Consider the following 19,002-nt stretch of genomic DNA (forward strand, 5'->3'; position numbering starts at 1 on the left):
ATAAACACGGAAAGGATGTTTTTGTAGCTCCTGAGTGAGAAATCAATCCGCAAAAGCCACATGGCTTCCCTTAACTTCAGTTATTGACTTATCGGCCGGGGGGAGCTGCTACCTCAGAGATGGGCTCAGTCGCCCCGCAAACCCAAGCCGAAACACTGCCAGGAGCCGCAACACCTGAGGCGACCAAACGCCTCTCCCGCCCCGACGCCGCTCCGGAGACCCCTCGAGGCAGCCGGGGGACCCCGTTCGGCGGGGGCGCCGCAGACCCGCTGCCTCCGGAGGGGGCGGGCGGCCGGGAAAGCGGGAGCCCCTCTCGGCCGCCCGGGGCCGTTTCCCGTGTGAGGGGCCCCCGGCCGGCTCCCCGCGCGGCCCGAGCCGCTAGGTGTCGCCGGCGGCCGGGCCTCCCCCCCGGCCCCTCCTGCGCTCCGGCTGCCGGCGGGGCTGGCTCAGCGCGGGCGGGCGGAGGCGGCGGCAGCCCGCAGCGGAGAGGCGCAGCCCGGCTCAGCTCGGCTCGGCTCGGCTCGGCGCCGCGCAGCTCTGTGCCCGGCCCGGCTCGGCTCGGCTCGGCTCGGCCGAGGCCGCCCGCTCCGCTCTCGGCACCGCTCGGCGGCCGGCTCCCGAGCACGGCCCGCGGCCGCTCGGCGGCGGGGAGCCGCGGCGAGGCGACGGCGGCGGGGGAAGCAGCCATGTTGGAGCGGGGAATTCAGTGACTGGCCTCGGGGAGGCGGCGCGGCCGGCGGCGAACGGGGGGGAGGCGGGAGGGGGACTCGGCTCCCGGCGGCGTCGGCGTCCGGACACCGCTCCCGGGCGGAGGAGGGGAAGGAGAAAGGGGCAGAGGAACCGGCCCCGGCCCCGCGGAGCCCCGGCGCTGCTGGTGAGTTGGGGCCGCGCATTGTCTGCCGTGCCCGGGCTGCCGGAGCGGGGCCTCGGCCTGCGTGTGCGCGGCGGGGACGGGGGGACAGCGGGGAACGGCGACGGGAGCGGGCGGCGGGCGGGGACGGAGCCCCCGGCAGGGCCGAGAGGGTGCTCGGGGAGCCCCCGGGGCCGGGGAGGGCTGCGGGGGATTTCCGCTGCCCGCCGGGGGCTGCGCCGCTCTCCGGGGCCGTCCCGGAAAGCGAGGCCCGGGGGTAGCGGTGAGCGTCCCCGGATTTTATTGTATTTTATTTTATTTTATTTTTCTGTGGTCCTGAGCGTGCTCGTAACCTTCCTTTCCCCGCCGCCCCCTCCGCTCCAAGCGAGGCTGCTTTCTCCTGACAGCTCCCCGCCTCGCAGCCTCCGCACGGATGACACACTCGCGGCTTGCAGGGCTCCCCCCCCACACACAGACCCCAAATAACGCAGGTTTCTGTGCGGGGCGTTTTGTGCCCCGAGCTTGGAGTTCCTCAGTGACAGGATCCGTGAACATTTGCTGACCCTGAACTTCGGTGAACTCCTTTTCTCCCTCCCCTTCCTCTCGGAGAAATGTAATGGCATGAGGCCAGGAGGAGCAAAATGGTGCTTCCCTGGCAAGGGAGGTGGAAGGGGGTTGCCATTAGGTGTGTTGGACGTGCCAAGGAAACTTGCGCCGCTCGCTGCTTCTCCTCAGGTCTTCGCAGAAGTGGGTTAGCCTTAAGAGAGGACTGACCCCGATCCCCTTTGTCTCGTTTCTGCGTCAGTTTCGGGAATTGACCAGAGTTGTTCTAAACTCCGGACCTTCTGGGGTACTATTTTTAATGGTGGTTGCCAGTATTGTGGGCACTGTGAGGGAGACAGGGCTGAGGTGTATCGTGGCCCCAAACAACTGAATTTCAGAGGCCTCTGTTTCCCTTATTCTATTTCATTTCAGTAAGGAACTTACGCGTCTACTTTTTTTCCTTTTGTAATTTAGCAGATCGATAGCAGCTTTCTTGTATCTATCGTAGCATAGATAGGAGCAGAGGAAGCCTACTTTGACATTATTCCATTCCCTCCCTTCCTTTTTAAATTATATTAATTAAACTGGAAACTAGGTATCCAAAGGTTAAATCCTTGGAAGATGTGGGACAGAAGAAAACTTCTGTGAAATTAGAATTAGTATGAAATTCAGGTTTGTTTTCATGTTATAATTGTGTAAAAGTAACGTAGGTGATCTGGTATTGTTTGTGCTTAAAGAAATTGCCATATTGCGGTGTTGCAGGAATTCTGTACGTTCACTACACTGCTCTTATTACTTATATCTGCAATTCAGTAAGCGATATGAGAAAGACCCGTTTTGAGTAATTAGCGCAGAAGTAACAGATACGAAAACATTAGTCATGTTTGAAATGCATAGTGAAAAATTTCCTTAAAATTTCTTAAAAATTTTAAAAAAAAAATTTCTTAAAAAAGACCGAACTGAATTTACTCCTCCAACACAGAGAAATCATTATAATGTTAACTTGGCGTTGAGAAGGCCACTTAAATTTGAAAGATGAAAGCATCCTTTTTTGATGGTGTTATTTGAATGCTGCTTTGACAATAAAGAGTCTGGCTTACAGAACCTTTATTAAGGATAGCGCAGTGAAGTTCATCCCTTGGTTTCGCATGCTGTTTGGTGCAGCCTTGTGTTTACCCAGGTTGGAATTCTGCACAAATCAGTAGGTGGGGTCTGCCTGCAGCCCTGCTGAAGAGCTTGCAAATTGGAGCCTGTGTTGTCTGAGCAAATTACAGTTTGAGAGCACAGGGTCATTTGTTTTAAGCTCGACCAAGGATGTAGTGCATTAATTGATCTTCTTAATATATAAAACACCCCTAACTCGTAGCAAAATACTTAATATGTTGTTCCAAATACAATTAGGTTTAGAATAACTGAAAAACAGAACAGGGCTGTGTTTTTTCCCGGAATGGCTCTGGCTTCAATTTCTGTGTAACACTGCAGTGTAAAAAAATACGAGATTGCTTATGATATGGATGTTAAGATATCCTGTATGCCTGTGTTATTGTTACAATGCAGGGCTGTCGATACTGTGCAATATTTTTCAGCTGGATTGTTAATGTATACATTCTTCTAATTTCTTAGATAACTACCTGCTGCTGGAAGAATAAACAACGTTTCACTAGTCTTAATAAGTTCTGGTTCAGTACGGTATATTTGAGTAAGCCAACCCTAAAAGTGCAATCAGGAAAGGCTTCATTGGAGACTGAACGCTGTCTGCATTAAAACCTTTCCTGAAAATTGCTCCTTCTACATTCAGTGGAAGCAGTGGATAATTTGCTCACTGATAAGCCTTTATTTATTAGCCAAGAAAAGTAATCAGCTGTTTCTTTAAAAGGCGTATACTGGTTTTGTCATTACTGAGTCTGGTAGCCTGGTGTAATCTGGTGTGATGTGAAAATGGACATCATGACTAAAAGTCAAGCTCAGTAATAATAAAGCTTCTCTAGTGTAAATTCAGTGTTTGGAAACTTATTCGATGTTGCTTGTAATCCTTAAGTTACAGGTATCTTAAGTTCTTAGCTGCATGCTTTTTAACGCTTGCTTTGTTTTTTACAGCAAGCTCTTTGTATGTATCTAATGACTCAGCTGGACACTACTGTGATCAGTAACACTTCAGAATTTAATATAAATCACTACTCCACAACTTTAGCATTTAATTTTTTTTTAAATGTCAAATGTTTGCTCAACAATTCTATGGTCTTTATTCTGTTTGTGCTGTCAAATGCTGTACTTCACATCTAGAGAACCAGCTGAAACACTGTTGCTAGTGATCGTTGCCTTTTTTTGCAGTGCACCTAATTGTAGCAATGACATCTTCATTCTGAGTGTAAGAACTGGAATTTTTTTGGTGCCAGTTCACAGGCTGATACAGAGAGTATTTTACTGGGATGTTAGGGTTAAAAACATTTTATATTTAAATATTTTGATCACTGAGCAATAACTATTTTTTTATTAAAAAAAACTTGAAGAAATTTAAGACTATGTTTTTATTTTATTTTTAATCTACTTACGAGGAGCTTTATATCCTGCTGTATGTAACTTTTGGGGCCTAGACACATTTTTCTCCATTAAGCGAGGAAGAACAGATACTACTTTTTCCAGAAATACTGTGAAATGCTTGTTTAGTCAAAGGGCTAGCTATAATTCTGTATCAAATACAACTCCATCCATGTGCGCTCTTAACTGACGTGGTGGATTGGTAATTCTCACGGGGTTGTTGGTTTCCTGGCCTCATTTTCGTGGACATACCAACTCCAGAGTTCAGCTGAGCTTGCTAACTTGAATATCGACCAACAGCGGTTTAAACCTCAAGCCTTTAACCACTGATGCTGATAATCACAAGGAAGAAACAAAACTGAAACCTACTCTGTTTTTGCCAACTTGGAGCATAGGAACATAAAAAGAAAAAATTCTACTTCAGTTCTGTGATCCAGTTATGTGGAAACTGGTAACTTTAAAGAGTGCCTCCGGTAGGTTGCACCTGGCTAGCTTTTGATTCATCGTTTAATTAATTATTATTTTTCCCACAATATAATATCCTCTCTATATTCAAAAAAGTGCTGGGTTTCAGTGGAAGAACCAGTGAATGTTATTTTTGTAATTAAAAATGACAGTTTAGAATAGCACTGAAGTGTAGGCTTTGGCTGTGATTATGACCAGAGTGAAGAAAGAATTTAGTCTTGAGAAGGTGATTTCTTGTGTACAAGTTTTACAGTATTTTTGCATTTACATGTTTTTGGAAAGCATTAGGTGTTACTGAAGCAAGTCTGAAGTCACTTAGGAATACAGGTTTATGTTTAGATCTTGGCCGCTTTGTGGGATCATGCAATTTGTGCTGCTGCATGAAATTAGAAAGAGAGGTAGAAAGAGAGGTTAATTGGGTCATTTAATTGTTTCCATGGCAATGAAGAATTCTGATTTTATATTTGCTGTTGTATTTTCTGATCCATTGTGAAGTTCTCAGACAATAAAGCTTTTGCCACTTCTGTGGAGATCATTACATTACAGAAATGACTGTATTATCAAATCCTTTAGACATACCAATACCAGAAATCATCATAACTCTCTGTTTCACTGGCATATTTGGGCTTTTGAGGTCTAGTGCCTGTTTTTAAAAGATTAGAAATTTCTTTCATTAGGGAACATCAGGTTCTCAGAGGGTGCTATATACAAGCACAAGTGATAAAAAGAAAGAAAATAATGTGAGTAGCATGGTAAAAAAAAAAAAAGAAACAAAGAAACTGTCAAATCACACTTTAATTTTTCATGTGGTGGGGCAGAATTAGACATAATGATTTTAAGAAGAAGGAATATGCCAACTTTATGAACATTTAAATAAATAAATGCTACGAGGCCTCTGAATTTAAGGACAAATTTCTGGTTGCTCATTTCTCTAATGCCTTGAAAATACAGTGAGTTGAAAAACACAGTTTTATCCAAGGTTTTGACTGTGACACCACCACCACCCCTTTTAATTTATCTTCTCTGGAACAATTATTTGTGCATATATTATGATGAACAAGGCTGTGTTTTTCTACCACAACAAAGAAAAACGTCTTTTCATTTATACTCCTAGCCACGGTTCTTGCCTGTCTTTGTATTTTAGGTTGGACTTGCTAAGTATCTTGTATAAGCGAATGTTACTATGTGCTCTCTAATCATATTTCATTTAATTATAGTCTATTCCTTATAATTGTACTCCTTTCTGTGCTGCTGTTTTCAAGGCATACTAGAGTTGCATGATGGTCTCTGATTCTTAACAGCTGTACTTTGTCAGCTTCACTAAGAATACTTGCATGCTTTCAGTTTGTGTTAAAGCTGGCAAGATCATGGCTTTTCCTTTGCTCTGTGGATAAGGGCGTTTTGCAGGCATGTGTCTCTTCTGATATTGTAGTGAACCTTTGTAACGCACATAGCCTTCTTCCAGAAATGTCTCTTTCCAGGTGTTTTTGGCTTCCTACTCTCACAGTACTGATATTGGTATAACCTGCTTCGTTTGCATTTTGTTCAGGTATCTGCAACGTGTTTTTATACAGCAATCATTAAATATCATAGTTAGCGAGGTCTACAGTAATGGTACTAATTGTTATTCCCTAAAATTAAGATCTTTGAGAAATATGAATTACCAAGAAAACCCATTGTACTATTTGGGTTAAAAAGTTAGTCATCAGCAGAAGTAAAGAAGCCAGCTGACTAAAACGTAAAGAAGTTGAATTAAGTGGATGTGATCGATAAGGAAAGCCAAAGACCGTGATGAGGAAAAACCATGCTGTCTCAGACTGTGAGAAAAAGGCAGGATGTGTTTTAGGAAGAAAATAAATTTTAGCAAGGCTGTTAGCCCATTAAAATGCTAAAGAAAATGGTAGCATTTGATGATACTCGGCAGAAGTCGATGATGATCATTAAGTACTGCTATATTCGGAAGTAAAACCAGATGATAGTCATGTATAATGCTTCGCAACACTTCCTTAAAATAGCTTGGGGGTGTTAAACAACAGCCCCTGAAGTTGTGTAGTAAGAATTGTAAAATGTCGATGGGGCGCTTTGTGAATTATTACTGCTGTTGATGTTTTTCAGCGTGTCTCAGAACGCTGGGAAATTCTGTAATTAGCCCAAATGAAGATTTCTTTCAGTGTTTTTTAAAAGTTAGTACTAAGCATAGTACTGGGTACTGACAGAGAGGGAGTTTAAGTAGAGGAGAAGAATATTGTCGTTGAGCACAGATTTATGGGAGGCTGCTCTTGTGAGAATAACTTTGTAATCTTATCAGGAGACTCAAAACTGCGTGTGGTATAATATTGTTGGTACCGCAGACAGGCTTCTGTAAAACCTTTTAGTTGGTTGTTTCGTGACATTTTGACTGAGGGACTACAATGACAGGTCAGACGTCTGCGTATGAAACGGTGTAAAACCTGGCTGATAATGGGAATCAAGTGGTTCGCTATAAATAGGTGCCGTTGCGTAACTGCGTGCGATGAGGGCTCAGCAGTGTCCAAGTAGGCTTCGGAGGGAGCTCGGTGCGCGCCATCAGGCGTTTGCATTAATGAAGTAAAAGAAAGTGAAAATTGCTGATGGTTTTTGGAGATTGCAGAGAACGGGGAAGACAACGGGTACTGCAGAATGGGTCATTAGCGCAGGGGGGATGCTTGCAAAAATGGCAGTTTCCTGGTTGTTTGCTTGATGTGACGTTTATTTCAGGCTCTAAAAGATTGAATACAGTATGCTAACTATTAAAATAAATGAATGATATTTTATAATTATAACAATTCAAATGTAAGCAGTTATTAATATTAGCCTTTGGTTTGGGGATTAATTTTGTAAAGCTTCAGAGTAGTTTCTCATGCATAATACAGGGCAGATAATAAGTTCTGATCTGCATTCAGTATGTGGGCTTTAGGGAAAGCTTTTATTTATTTTTTTAAGATACAGTGTTCATAAATAATGTACAAGAGGACAGAAATCAATTTTAAAATAATAAAATACATTTTATTGGACTTCCACCGATTTTCTGTACATCCTAAAGCTGAATTGCTGAATGTAAAATTCATAAATATTCTGTATAGGCCAAGGAAGTTGTGGCCATATATGTTTAACTGAAGGAAACTAAAAGCCTTTTTCTAGGCTGTCCTTAGCTTATTGCAAGAACCACATTCTCTGTTCTTTCTCTGTTCACAAAGATCTAGTTGTCATAAACATAAGTAGAGTGTTTAAACATGCAGGAGGGCTGTTGCTTTCTTAAGTACTACTCAGTCTTAAAACTTTGCCATAAATATCTTACTAAATTGTTTAAGTGTCTCCTTGCAAAAATATTTCATAATTCACCTTATTTATATTTGCTCTGAAATCTAGGGATAAAGCTTAGGTCTCCCAGTATGATCGTGGGAGACCATGCTTGGCCTTGTGCTGCCTGCAGATACCTTCTGTTCTCCACCGAGGGCTTAAACCAGCGTCCATTTGGCACGCTTACTTCCAGCCGTGGTTGTTCTCCCCTTGGCTGGCTGGCAGCTCTTGTCCCCAGCATCCTTTTACCAACAGGTATTTTTGTGACGCTCTGAGGGATATGCTGGGGAGCCAGTGGAGGTTAAAATAGGCATTTGGGTTCAACTTCAGTTTTGTTTTTACCTAAGTAATAGTCACTTTCTGCAGAATCAACGGGAGAACAACAGTCTGTGATTATTTAATTTTATAAATATCCTGAGCAGATGGGAGAGGAAACTTCCTATTGTACAGGGAGGAAAGGAGGTCCTCAACTGCTAAATATATCGAGCATATATTCTGTATAAAAGTCTTTTAAAAATGATGTGTAAAACAGCAGCGCAGAAACTTATTTTGGTACTGAATAAGAAGGGACAGTGGTAAATAGTTACTGGTAATACATATATATTATTAATTTTAATTATGGCTCCATCTTTGAGATGGGAGTTAGGAAGGGAAATAGGATTTTTTTGTTTGAAGTCGTTCGTGTTGCAGGAGAGAAATCTAAGGAAGCTGAAGATAATATTTTTTTGTGAAAGTAATATTTAAAAACTGAGCTATGTGAGCTGAAATTGAGATATGATCCTTGTTCCAGATGTCTGCATAGACAACAACAACAACAAAGTTAATAACTGCAGTGGTCTGCTTTTAAAGCGGCCCAGTAGGGCATTCGTGCAGGGTCAGTCTCCTCTCTGAAGAACCGATCACCTCAGGAGACACAGGAAGAGGTCTCTGGCTTCACTGAAGCTGCAGTTTGGATTTAAACCACTGAATTTTACAGAGTGTTCATGAAAATAATTTCCTGTATTTCTCATCTGTACAATACTCAGATAAAGCATTTTTAGAGGCAATTGGAAAAGTTTAAGGTACTCCATGGTGTTTCATTACCTTTGTCAAGATGATTCAGTAGGTTATGGCAAAGAAGCAAAATATTTTAAAGCTTATGCTGTTTACCTTCAGGATTAAAAAAGATAAACAGCTTACAGTGTTCCCGTTTGCACAAGTCACAGTATTTTTAAACCTGCTGCCTGTAATACTGGGTTGTTTATCAGGAAATGCAGTTAACCTAAATGTTTTATTGTGCCTTGTTTCTGCTTCATCTGGATATAATTCTCAAAAGCAAAATGTTTGGTCTGTAAGCCAAAAAATAGCTTCTAAAATGTATTAAGGGAGAGGAAGGCCATTTAATATTACGTATACTCCTTTTTTCTGGACAGCGCAGGAAAGACAACGTAATAGTATATAGTAATTTGCTCAGTAGCTATATGCTTTTCTTTTTGAGTTTTGCAATTTTAAAACATTAGGAACAATACCAAGTAGAGTGCGAGTTCTGAAGTTACAGACTTGATATGCTTTTCTTAGTAAGCTTAGTTTCTGCACTTTAAAATTTGTTTGGTTTTAGTTTGTGTATAAAATGTAAAGCGATGTTAACAAAGTATTCAGAACCTGCTTCCTTTAAAATGGGATTTTGTTTTGGTATTCTTACCTAATAGGTGTTTTGGTTTCCTGCTATTTGTGAATATTTCTGTTAGTGGAAGAGGTGGATGTTAGTCGATGGATTTAAGTCATAAGTTGTTTGTCATTGTCATGTTATTTTGGGGGTGAATAGGTAGCCAGTGATGATTTGCATCTGTGGCTGTATCTCAGCAAAACACCTATATTACTTCTAATGATCTATTTCTAGGAGTGAGAAGAGAAATCTTGGAAACTATTTTAGCAAATAGTTTTATTTTAACAAATAGTTTCTTCTTATCTAAAATATGAACTGTGCCAGATTGGCTGATTTGGGTGTGTTGTTGTTGTTGTTTGTAAACTTCTATCTGTAAAATACTGTGGGGAAGAGGGAAGAATTACATGACTGATGACGAAGAAGAGGAGAAGGTGGCTGGGGAGCCAAGAATTTTCTTACGGACAGTGGGAAACTGTTAGTTGACCCTGGAATTGATACGAAACTGTCTAGTAAGTGCCTCAGGTGCCTAAAGATAAATAATGTACACCCCCTGCCGCCCTTGCTGTTTATGAAGTTGGGTCTTTAATACGTAAGCAAGAAAACTCACAGTTTCTTTTTTTTTATTCTTCACATCTACTTGCAGGTGCCTAGCACAAATTAATATTTCATCAGTGTGATTAGTAGTGAAAGTGTATTTTAATATCAAAATAGATACCTGAATAATCTGTTTTCATTTTATGTCTCATGGCAGTTCCAGAAACCAAGGTTGCAGGGACAAGTAAAAATGATCTTTTTCTGTATTACAAGAGCCTGGTTCTTAAAATACATGCACTTCAAGGTAAAGTAAGCTTACTGAAGACTTGAGCATATTACTAAGCTTGTATCTGATGCTCATTACTGACTTTTAATGACATTACAATGCATAAAGTCAGTTGTAAGATTGTCTCTTTCCATGATGAGATTGACACAGTTGCTCCTGGTAACTGAAATTGTAGCTTATTTCAGAGCTTCTTTGTTGGTATTGCTTGGAAGATATGACATCATAGCTCTGTCTTACTTGTATATTGAGAATAATTTCCTTGAGTTTCATTATTTGTAAAGTTTTTTTCTGTTGTTAATCTTTTTTGTCTATCTTAGGTAGCCTGTTGAAGATGTTATTTTAGTATACAACTGCAGCAGGTTTTGCGTAGTAATGTTGGTCAGTTTTCATGGGAATTGGTGCCATCAGTAGCTAAAGAAGTATGTAGGGACAGTTTATGTTGAATTTTGTGTGCTTGAGGCTCCTTTAAGATACTAATCCTCAAGGTGTGAGCATGGGGACGTTTGGAAAATCAGCCTTAACAGTGTCTGCTGCAGACAGCTGTTAACAGAAGTAATGTCCCTGCAGGCTTGGAAAATCTTGTTGTGTGTGGTAGACGTAGGTAAAGACATAGACTTCTTTAAGAAATTAGTGGAAGAGAAGTAGAGGTGGTGCATCTGTAAAATACTGGCAAGCCAGCGTTATGGTGACACGATGGGATATTTCTCCTTGTCTGGGGCTAGTTGGTGTCTTGCTGCCAGACTTCTTATACCTAGGTAAGTGGATCTGTCCTAGACTGATTAACCCACATCGGTGCTTTACGTCGCAGCCGAAGTGACCGCACGGGTGAGCACCAGCCAGGGCTAATACAGCATTAACTTACTGCTTCATGCGGCTCTGCAGCATGGGCTGCTGGCTGCCTGCTGTAGGAAATACCCTCTCTTCGCCACGTTGGGTAACTGCAGACTGCAAAACACGTCTTTGTCACTTAGGGAGGTTTAAAAAAAAAAAAAAAAGAAAGCTCTGATAAAGCACAGGAAGCAAAATTGTTGACGGAGAAAATTCCTTTTCGGTATAGTCACTCTTATGAGAAGAGCCACGCCTCAAAGGTGATGTATTTAACTGTTAGTGGATCCCAGTGACAGAATTGTTTGCCCTTGTATTCAGATGTTTGAAAGGGATGAAGAAAATTACATGGCTTAATGTTCTTCCAAAATTATTTATGATACTTGCTATATTGTTTGTGTTACATTCAAATGTATAAATATGTCTTTTTTATGAGTGTAAAAGACTTGAGAAGAATGTGTCCCCTTTTGTTCAAAAACAGGAGATGTTTCTGATGGTCTTTTCTTCTTTTTTTAAGTCCTGACAGAGCTCCTCCCACAGCCTGCAAGAATCTTGCTTTTTCTGCTTGAGTCTCACTTTTTCTGCTAGACAGCAAGTGTATTCCTGTTGGCTGTAGTTACCGCGACTCGTAAAGCTTAGCGAGCATCCTCGTTAAACAGAAGTAAAGGGAAGCTGCGCCCTGTTGTGGAGCACAGAGGTGAACTTGTGTTCCCTGCCCGCCTGTGGCACCGCCGGGCTCCTGAGCCCAGCCCCAGGGGCAGCAGCGGAGGCCGGGGATGCGAGCGTGTCGCTGAGGCCGAGCCAGGGCTTAGCGCCTGGGCGTGCCGCTTCACATCGGGGTTTAGCCAAGTGTGCTCTTGTGAAACGCTGGAGGTCTGGTGGGTCTGTTTTTGTTTCGGTTTGAGCCAGGGGAAGGTCTAGAGGTTGTGTCAGGGCTTTGCTTTCTGTGCCGTCAACAGCGTTTGGATGCAAAGAGTCAGACGCTCGTGTTTGTCCACTGAAACACGGTGTTCGTGAATCAGACCTTGGACATCCGTACTGGTGGGCTGCTCTGAGAGATGCTGCCTGCAGTCTTGTTCATGATACAAGCTGGTTATGTGTGCTAGGCATAATTAAATGTTTCGAACTTCGTTATGCCATAGGGATGTATTCATTTTCATTAAATTCCCATCATGAAACGCTGTAGATTGATCTACAATGTCATAGAAAAGCTAGAGGTGATTACTGGACGGTGCTGTAGGGTCACCAGTATTAGGATAAAGGAGATTGAACTGAAGCTCAGAAGTGTTTCGTTGTGTTGGAGCCGTGCTGGTTTGTTCCATGCCTGGCTCTGAAACGACAACTCTTCGGCCAGCACCCAACACATCTCGGTTCACTTCTGCGCCTTCCTGCTCATGAATGGATCGCTGCCTTCAGAATCGTGCCATGAGCGCCTCTTACTAATTCGTTACTTTTACTACTTCTCTTTTATTTCCTTTTGAATACCTTCAGTCGTTGAGTATGTGAGGTGATTGCAGGGAACACCTTCAGTAAGGTTTAAACTTCCAAAAGGCAAAAAAGCAGCTCTTATCCTTCACTTCCAATATAGGTTTGGTTTAGTTTTGTCTATCAATCTTTTGGGAAGTGCTGTATTTCCTTTTTTAAAAAAAAAAAAATATATATATATATATATGTAGGGAACATCACGAGGTATGCAATGTTGTTCTTGGGCGTGTTTGTATGCATAAATCTTTGGAGGTTTTTTTTTTTGTTTGGTTGTATTTAAGTAATTTGGACACTGCTAGAAATTATTTATATTTGACTTTAGGCTTTTTAATAAACTGAATTTTAGATGTTTTTAAGAATTTAGAATAGAATACTGTTCACAGAATAATTTTAATTTGCCTTGCTCTTCACATGGCAAAGTTACTTCAACATTACTTCAAGCATCCAAGTCACTAAGTGACAAAGTCAGTGTTATTTCCAGCCTAGGGTTTCTTACTTACATGTGTGGTGAAGAAATTTATTTAATCGAATAATTCCATTAATCGTTATTTAGGAAGACTTAGGAAAATGATGGGGTTTTCACAGAGAAATGGAGAATAGCTCTAAGATTTTGTGTTACTCTAATAGAGATTGAGACTTGTAGCTTCTGATCCGTAATTTTGCTATTTGTTTTGTTTTGTTTATATTAATTTTAGATGGATACTGACATTTCAGTATGCAATAATACAATATTTAGGGTTATTCATTTTTCTATAGTTTAACATGTTGAATACAGGTTTTTAGTTTTCATAGATAATATTTGCAACTGCTGTTGTATATACTTTTGTAAGTACTGATGAAGTCTGGAGTCTTCATCTGAAAATTATGTATTTTAAACTCAGTTTAAAATTGAATATATGTATTCCTCCCACCTTACATAAGTTCCTGGAATGGCAAAGTAATGTTTGAAAACAATAGGAAGTTGTCGTATAGAATGATGTAAATCAGTTTAAGTTTGTGACGCTACTTGAAGACAGCTTGTCTATTATATTTTTTGTTTGTATTTCTGGATTGTATTTTAAAGGTGATCTGCAGTCTAACGCTAAATTCAAACTTAAACAAAAATAGAAAGTGCGATCTATTTTAAATGATAGTTAAATTCATAGAAAATAGAAAGGCTGATGGATAGAAGGACATTATGACCTGGTAGAAAACAGAAGGTATTTAGGATTATAATAATCATTGGTGGGTTTTCTGTACTATAGGCCTTCATGTTTTGTTTGAGGTCTTGAAGTAACTTCCATATTTGTGACCTATTTTTCGATTTAGTTTGTCATTTGAATTATTGAAAATCCTACATATGGTGTACTTGGAATCTTTCTTACTTCAAAGGAAAGTTTCAAGAGTTTCTTAAGATGCACATTCACATATATTGAGAGAAGGAGATTATAATTGCAATTTTGTGGCTGGGTGAAATTCATATGTAGCAAATGAGATGTAAAGAAATGTGACCCCATTTGCCTCCCACATGCAAGACCATGTTCTGTAAGCAATATCTGCAGTTCCTTTTGTTGTGCACTACATGATTAGTTAATGTACATTGGGCATGTTTTAAATGCATGTCTGGCATATCAGAATATGATACTGTGTAAGTCATAAATACTTTATTCAGTATTTTCACTGCTCATTACACAGATTTTTTTTGCAGCACTTGAGAGGGTAAATGAATTCTCTGAAGGCCTCAGTGCTGTCATCAGCAATACCTACTTCTTTATACTTGTTTATATTCTTGACTGTATGGGCTGTACACAGACCGCTTTTTGAAATAATAGTCCACTGTGTGAATAAAGAATATCCACGGCTGTGTCAAGCTAAAGTGTGATGTAAATACTAAATCAAGTAAAAATACTGTTCATTTTTTTGATAGTGAAACAGCCTCTGAAATTTAAATGTCGTGTCTCAGATCAGCAGCATTAATAATTTAGTAGGGATAAAAGAGAGTGCTGCTTCTAAACAGTTTGTAATTACTCAAAGTTAATTGTTTAATTCAGTTAAAAGGGGGAAGTGAACATTTTCTTAGTATGCTAAATGGCATGCTAAAATGAACCTGACCAGCCGTGTAGCTGGTGATGTGCTTGCTGTTTGTCAAAACACTGCACTGCAATGGAGTGATAAGCTTGGGACAGTTTAGGACAATTTAATGAGATAGTTGTGCCTTCAAGGTGTTTTTATGTATACAATTAGATGAACAGCAAGGGTTTGAGTTAAAAACAAAGGTAGAGGCTGTGTTACAGGAGGTGGCCACGTGTCCAGCGGGTGCCTGTGGGATCGGGCCCTTCCCGTTGTGGCTGTGCCAAGGCGAGCCGGGCCGCCACCATCACTCCCGCTGTGGTGTCTCTAGCGGATGCTTTCTGCAGCAACAACAAAACTAGCTCGCAACCTCAAAGCTCAGAAAAGCATCTTAAATTGCTGCATTAATCCTCTTCTTTGTAAGAGCAGTGTTTGGTAAATGCCTGTGTTCCCATTCTTGTCTCTACTCTTGCTACATTGATCATTTGGTTGGCGGACTTGTGTATAAAACCTTAGTGTTGGTACCAAGATATCCATCTCTACGGAAGAAATTAGACTGAGTGTATTGTGAGCTACAGGGGAATGAATACTATTCGTTTGTGGGGTGAATATTTTACCTAATTGTGCCATATCTCTTTTAAGGATAAAAAAGTAAGTTGCAGTTTAAGAGTAAAAAAGCTTTGAGATGAATACCTGTTTACGGTCTCCTCCAAAAGCCATGCTTACATGTACATAACTGGTAGCGGGCCTTTTATTTTTACCTACTTAAAAGAATAATGTACAGTTATTTCAAGAGAAGAGGAATTATTTTTTATCATAAAGACTTCAGAGTATAGTTCGGAATGTTCTACACGAGATCTATTGTTATTTTATTCTTTTGAATTAGCTGATGAGTTAGCTTGACAATACTGTTGTCGAATGCTAAGAGACTGACATGAAACTTCTGAAAAGCATTTGGCAAGATGATAAAATAATGGATAGACAACAAAAATTACAGGAATATTTATCATTATCAGTTTGGTGGCTATGCCCAAGAAAAGCATTACAGAATAGATAGTATACGAAAAAGTAAGAATTTCATTATTAATGCTACATATGTAAGGAACACTAAGCCACAACAAACCTTGTAACTGTTGTATGTTTGAGATGCTGTCTAACATTGTTTGTAAACTGCTAGAAAGTCACACTTATCCTAGTCTTTCTGCAGTGTTCTTTAAAGACCAGGCTGATTTTATGCTCCACAAAAAAAAAGTAAGAGAAATTTCCAACATAGATTATACAGCAGCAAGAATGATATCCTTCTGTGGTGAGACATTTCCTTAACTAAATCTAAATGTCCGTATAAAAGCTAGTACAGTTTTGTGTTCTTGAGATGTTTGTTTTTTATGCATAAAGTTGTGATGCGAAACACAAACAAAAGCTTTCCTTTGCAACATTATAGAAAGGGTTCTTGAACTGGAGATGTATGCATGGCATTATCCCCTGCCTTTCTGCAGAAAACTTGATTGTAAGCCAGCTCTGGTGGCACATGTCAATGTCTTCATATAAAGTCAGGGTAGATTTGTGTGTGTTCAGGACCAGGCTGTTCTGAAGCTGAACAAACTTGAGTAATTTTTTTTTTCCTATTGCATTATATGTGAGTTTGAATAGAAAGGTGGTAGTTTTTTTAAAAAGTAAACTGGAAATGACTGTGCATAGCAGTGACACCACTTCCTTTAGCCTTGTCCACGTGCTGTTTTCCACGTGGTCGTGAGGCTGGAGTAGAAAGATGGCCTCTTCCACATCCCACCTTCACTGAAGGAGCTGTCCTGTGGGAGGGCTGTGGACAGGACGGTGAATGCATGGGGCTTTTCTCTCTGAGTGATAAATTTTTTAGAGAAGTTCATGATCCGTTATCTCCTTCTCTTACCTCAGCTGTTCGCTGTGAAGATATCTGCTGTATGTGCTCATGGACCTAAACATTAACGTGTTGTTCACCAAAAACATATGTTCCAAAAAATTGTGTGTTTGCAATTTGGCCTCCCAGTTAACCTGCAAAGTGTGCGTAGTCTTTACGCAATGACAAGGAGATGGTTAGGTCTTTCAGTTGGCTTGGTGACTGAATTAGGTAATTCACAGAGGATACTCAACTGAAAGTAACAACGTTGGTGATAAGTCATTGGAACTCATTCATTAAAAGCCTAATTAATAGGAAGCCTTTATTACACGCTTACACATCATATCTTCATTGTGTTTTACTAACCGTCAGTTAGGACAATACGTGATTAAAACGTTTTGAACGATTTCTCAAGTATCACAGCAAGTTGTGAAACACATGATGTCATTCCTGTACGTTACAACAAAGCCAGTTGCTTTGTGAGCTTGTTGGGCGGTCTTAAGCAAATACTTTCAATAAGAGGTTTTGCTGATGAACTGCAGTGGAAATGAATTTCCAGAAGTCGTTTGTTGAGTAGTAGATAGAATAATTATTGCCTTCTGTTTGTTTTGATAGTACTGGAGAGACTTTGATCCTTACTCTTGTTTTCACGTCGTTGTGAAGACTGAACATCCTGGAATGAGGAGTTCAGCATGGTGGTTATAACTGGATGTGTTTTTGCTGTGCCTGAGAATGGGAAGTTAAGACTTTGCACTAGTATGAAAGCCACTGCAGGTTATTTCCTTCCTCTTGTGTTTTTTTTTTTGTTTTTTTGTTTTTTTTTGTTTTGTTTTGTTTTTTTGTTTTTTTATTTAAATGTTCACATTGCTCTGTGTTACGGTGAGTAAAATATAGCTATGTATATTTTGAAAAGATGATAAAAAAATGTAGAGTATATTTCAAGTGTTCTGAAATCATCAGATTTGACTTTAAAAGTGCACTTGGCCTCAGCGTGTATCACCAGCATTGGGATCCTGTGTTTAATAGTTTTTAGTTTGTTTTTTTTTTTTAAAATCCAGTCTGATTTTTCTCCAAAAAAGCTTCATTCTTTTTAACAAGAGCAACAAAAAATCTGCTAAATTTTGATACTTTATAGCATATTGCTGTGTTATACGTGTGCCTTTTAAAAGGTTAATTTTCTTTACATTCAAACCTTTAATCAACTGAAAGTCTCTTCTGCTTGGCTTTCTTACTCATCTCATGTTCTCAAGCTTGAATGGTAAGCAAGAGCAAACCTCGTCTGGAAAGAAACAGGATATGTCATTTATGTAACTCTGTTATAATAGATTTGTGGAACATGCAGAAAGTATGTGTAGCAAGAATAGGCTTTAGAAGTGTTGGTCCCAGCATTTTTTCCTTTTGTAAATCATTTTAGTGTTTAAAAATTCAGTAATGGCATACATCTGAACAACAAGTCAATGTTAATTTTATTAGCGCTATAAATAGTAAATTCCTTAATGGGATGATAATATTTTTACTGTGGATGCACATGGAGTGTTGAAGAGTTTTAGAAGATGCACGTGGGAAGGACAGCGCCCGTCAGTCTGTCAGGATGCCTTGGGTCTGAAACTGTAGGCGTGTCGGACATCCAGCACGTGATCTCTGCGTTTTTCTTCCTCTGATGTCTAATTCAGGACAAGTAGTAAATTTCATGCTAATCTTCAAATCTTTCAAATTGAAAAAATAGAGCTTTTCTAGCAGGTTGTCAGGAAGCTGCATGTTTAATTACTTCAGCTGAGAAGTCAAGTTTGCAAATACAGAAATTCGTTCAGAGCCCCATTGAAGGGAGGTGCTCTTCAGGCATCACTTTATATGCCAGGTGTGGAATAAACGTGTCGATGCACAGCAATACATGTTCTCTACATGAAACCACCTTAAGATTAGTATGTAGGGAGGCAAGCAGTCTACCTGTAGTTATGTTCACATGTTCAGTATATTTTTTTTTGTCTAGTGTCTAACACGTAGAGCTCTCTTAAGCTTATTCCATGTACAGACTGATTCTTGGGAAGGCACTAGATCTATTTGTACAGAATTTATGTTGTATGTGGGAAATATACAAGAGATTCTTGTTGAAGGGTTCATGGAAGCATCTTGTGGGGAAATCGAGTACTGGGAAAAGAGGTGTCTCAATGCTTGATTTATTTCAGATTTGCCTTGGTAATGTTTGAATGCATTTGCTTTTTTTGCTGTCAAAATGTCATTATTTGGATCTTTCCCAATGTTTTTATTCGACTGATAGGAAACAGAAGGGAAGGGACTAATTGGTATGAGTCTGGAAAACATGCTCTGAATACATGTACAAGCATTTGTGCATTCCCATCCAGATTTCCAGGGTGTGAGATACGTGACGATAGGAGCATCATTCTGGGAATGTAGTTAGAGCTCTTGAGGGGCCAAAATGTGTTGTCTTCCTTGTTGCTACCAAAGGAAAGTGCTGGTACTTCTCTCCTTGTTACAGATTCTCTTAAGTTGTTGCTTTATAATGAAAAGCTTGTCTTGCTAGTTCATTAGTAATTGCTACCTCCTACTATCTCCTGTCAGCAGGGGGA

At 40.3% G+C, this 19,002-nt stretch overlaps 1 protein-coding gene across 4 annotated transcripts in view; it reads left to right on the forward strand.

The window, feature by feature from the left end:
- The first annotated feature begins 453 nt into the window (after positions 1-453).
- Positions 454-19,002, forward strand: part of CDK17 (cyclin dependent kinase 17) — a 96,790-nt gene continuing 78,241 nt past the window's right edge. For 2 of the 4 annotated variants that reach the window (XM_048061266.2, XM_048061267.2), the window contains exon 1: positions 454-874. The gene's annotated coding sequence lies outside the window, so the exon portion shown is untranslated. The remainder of the gene's footprint in view (positions 875-19,002) is intronic. The other 2 variants (XM_048061269.2, XM_048061268.2) reach the window with 2 other exon arrangements.

This window comes from Anser cygnoides, chromosome 1 (assembly GCF_040182565.1).
Source record: "Anser cygnoides isolate HZ-2024a breed goose chromosome 1, Taihu_goose_T2T_genome, whole genome shotgun sequence".
In the NCBI taxonomy this organism is placed as follows: domain Eukaryota; kingdom Metazoa; phylum Chordata; class Aves; order Anseriformes; family Anatidae; genus Anser; species Anser cygnoides.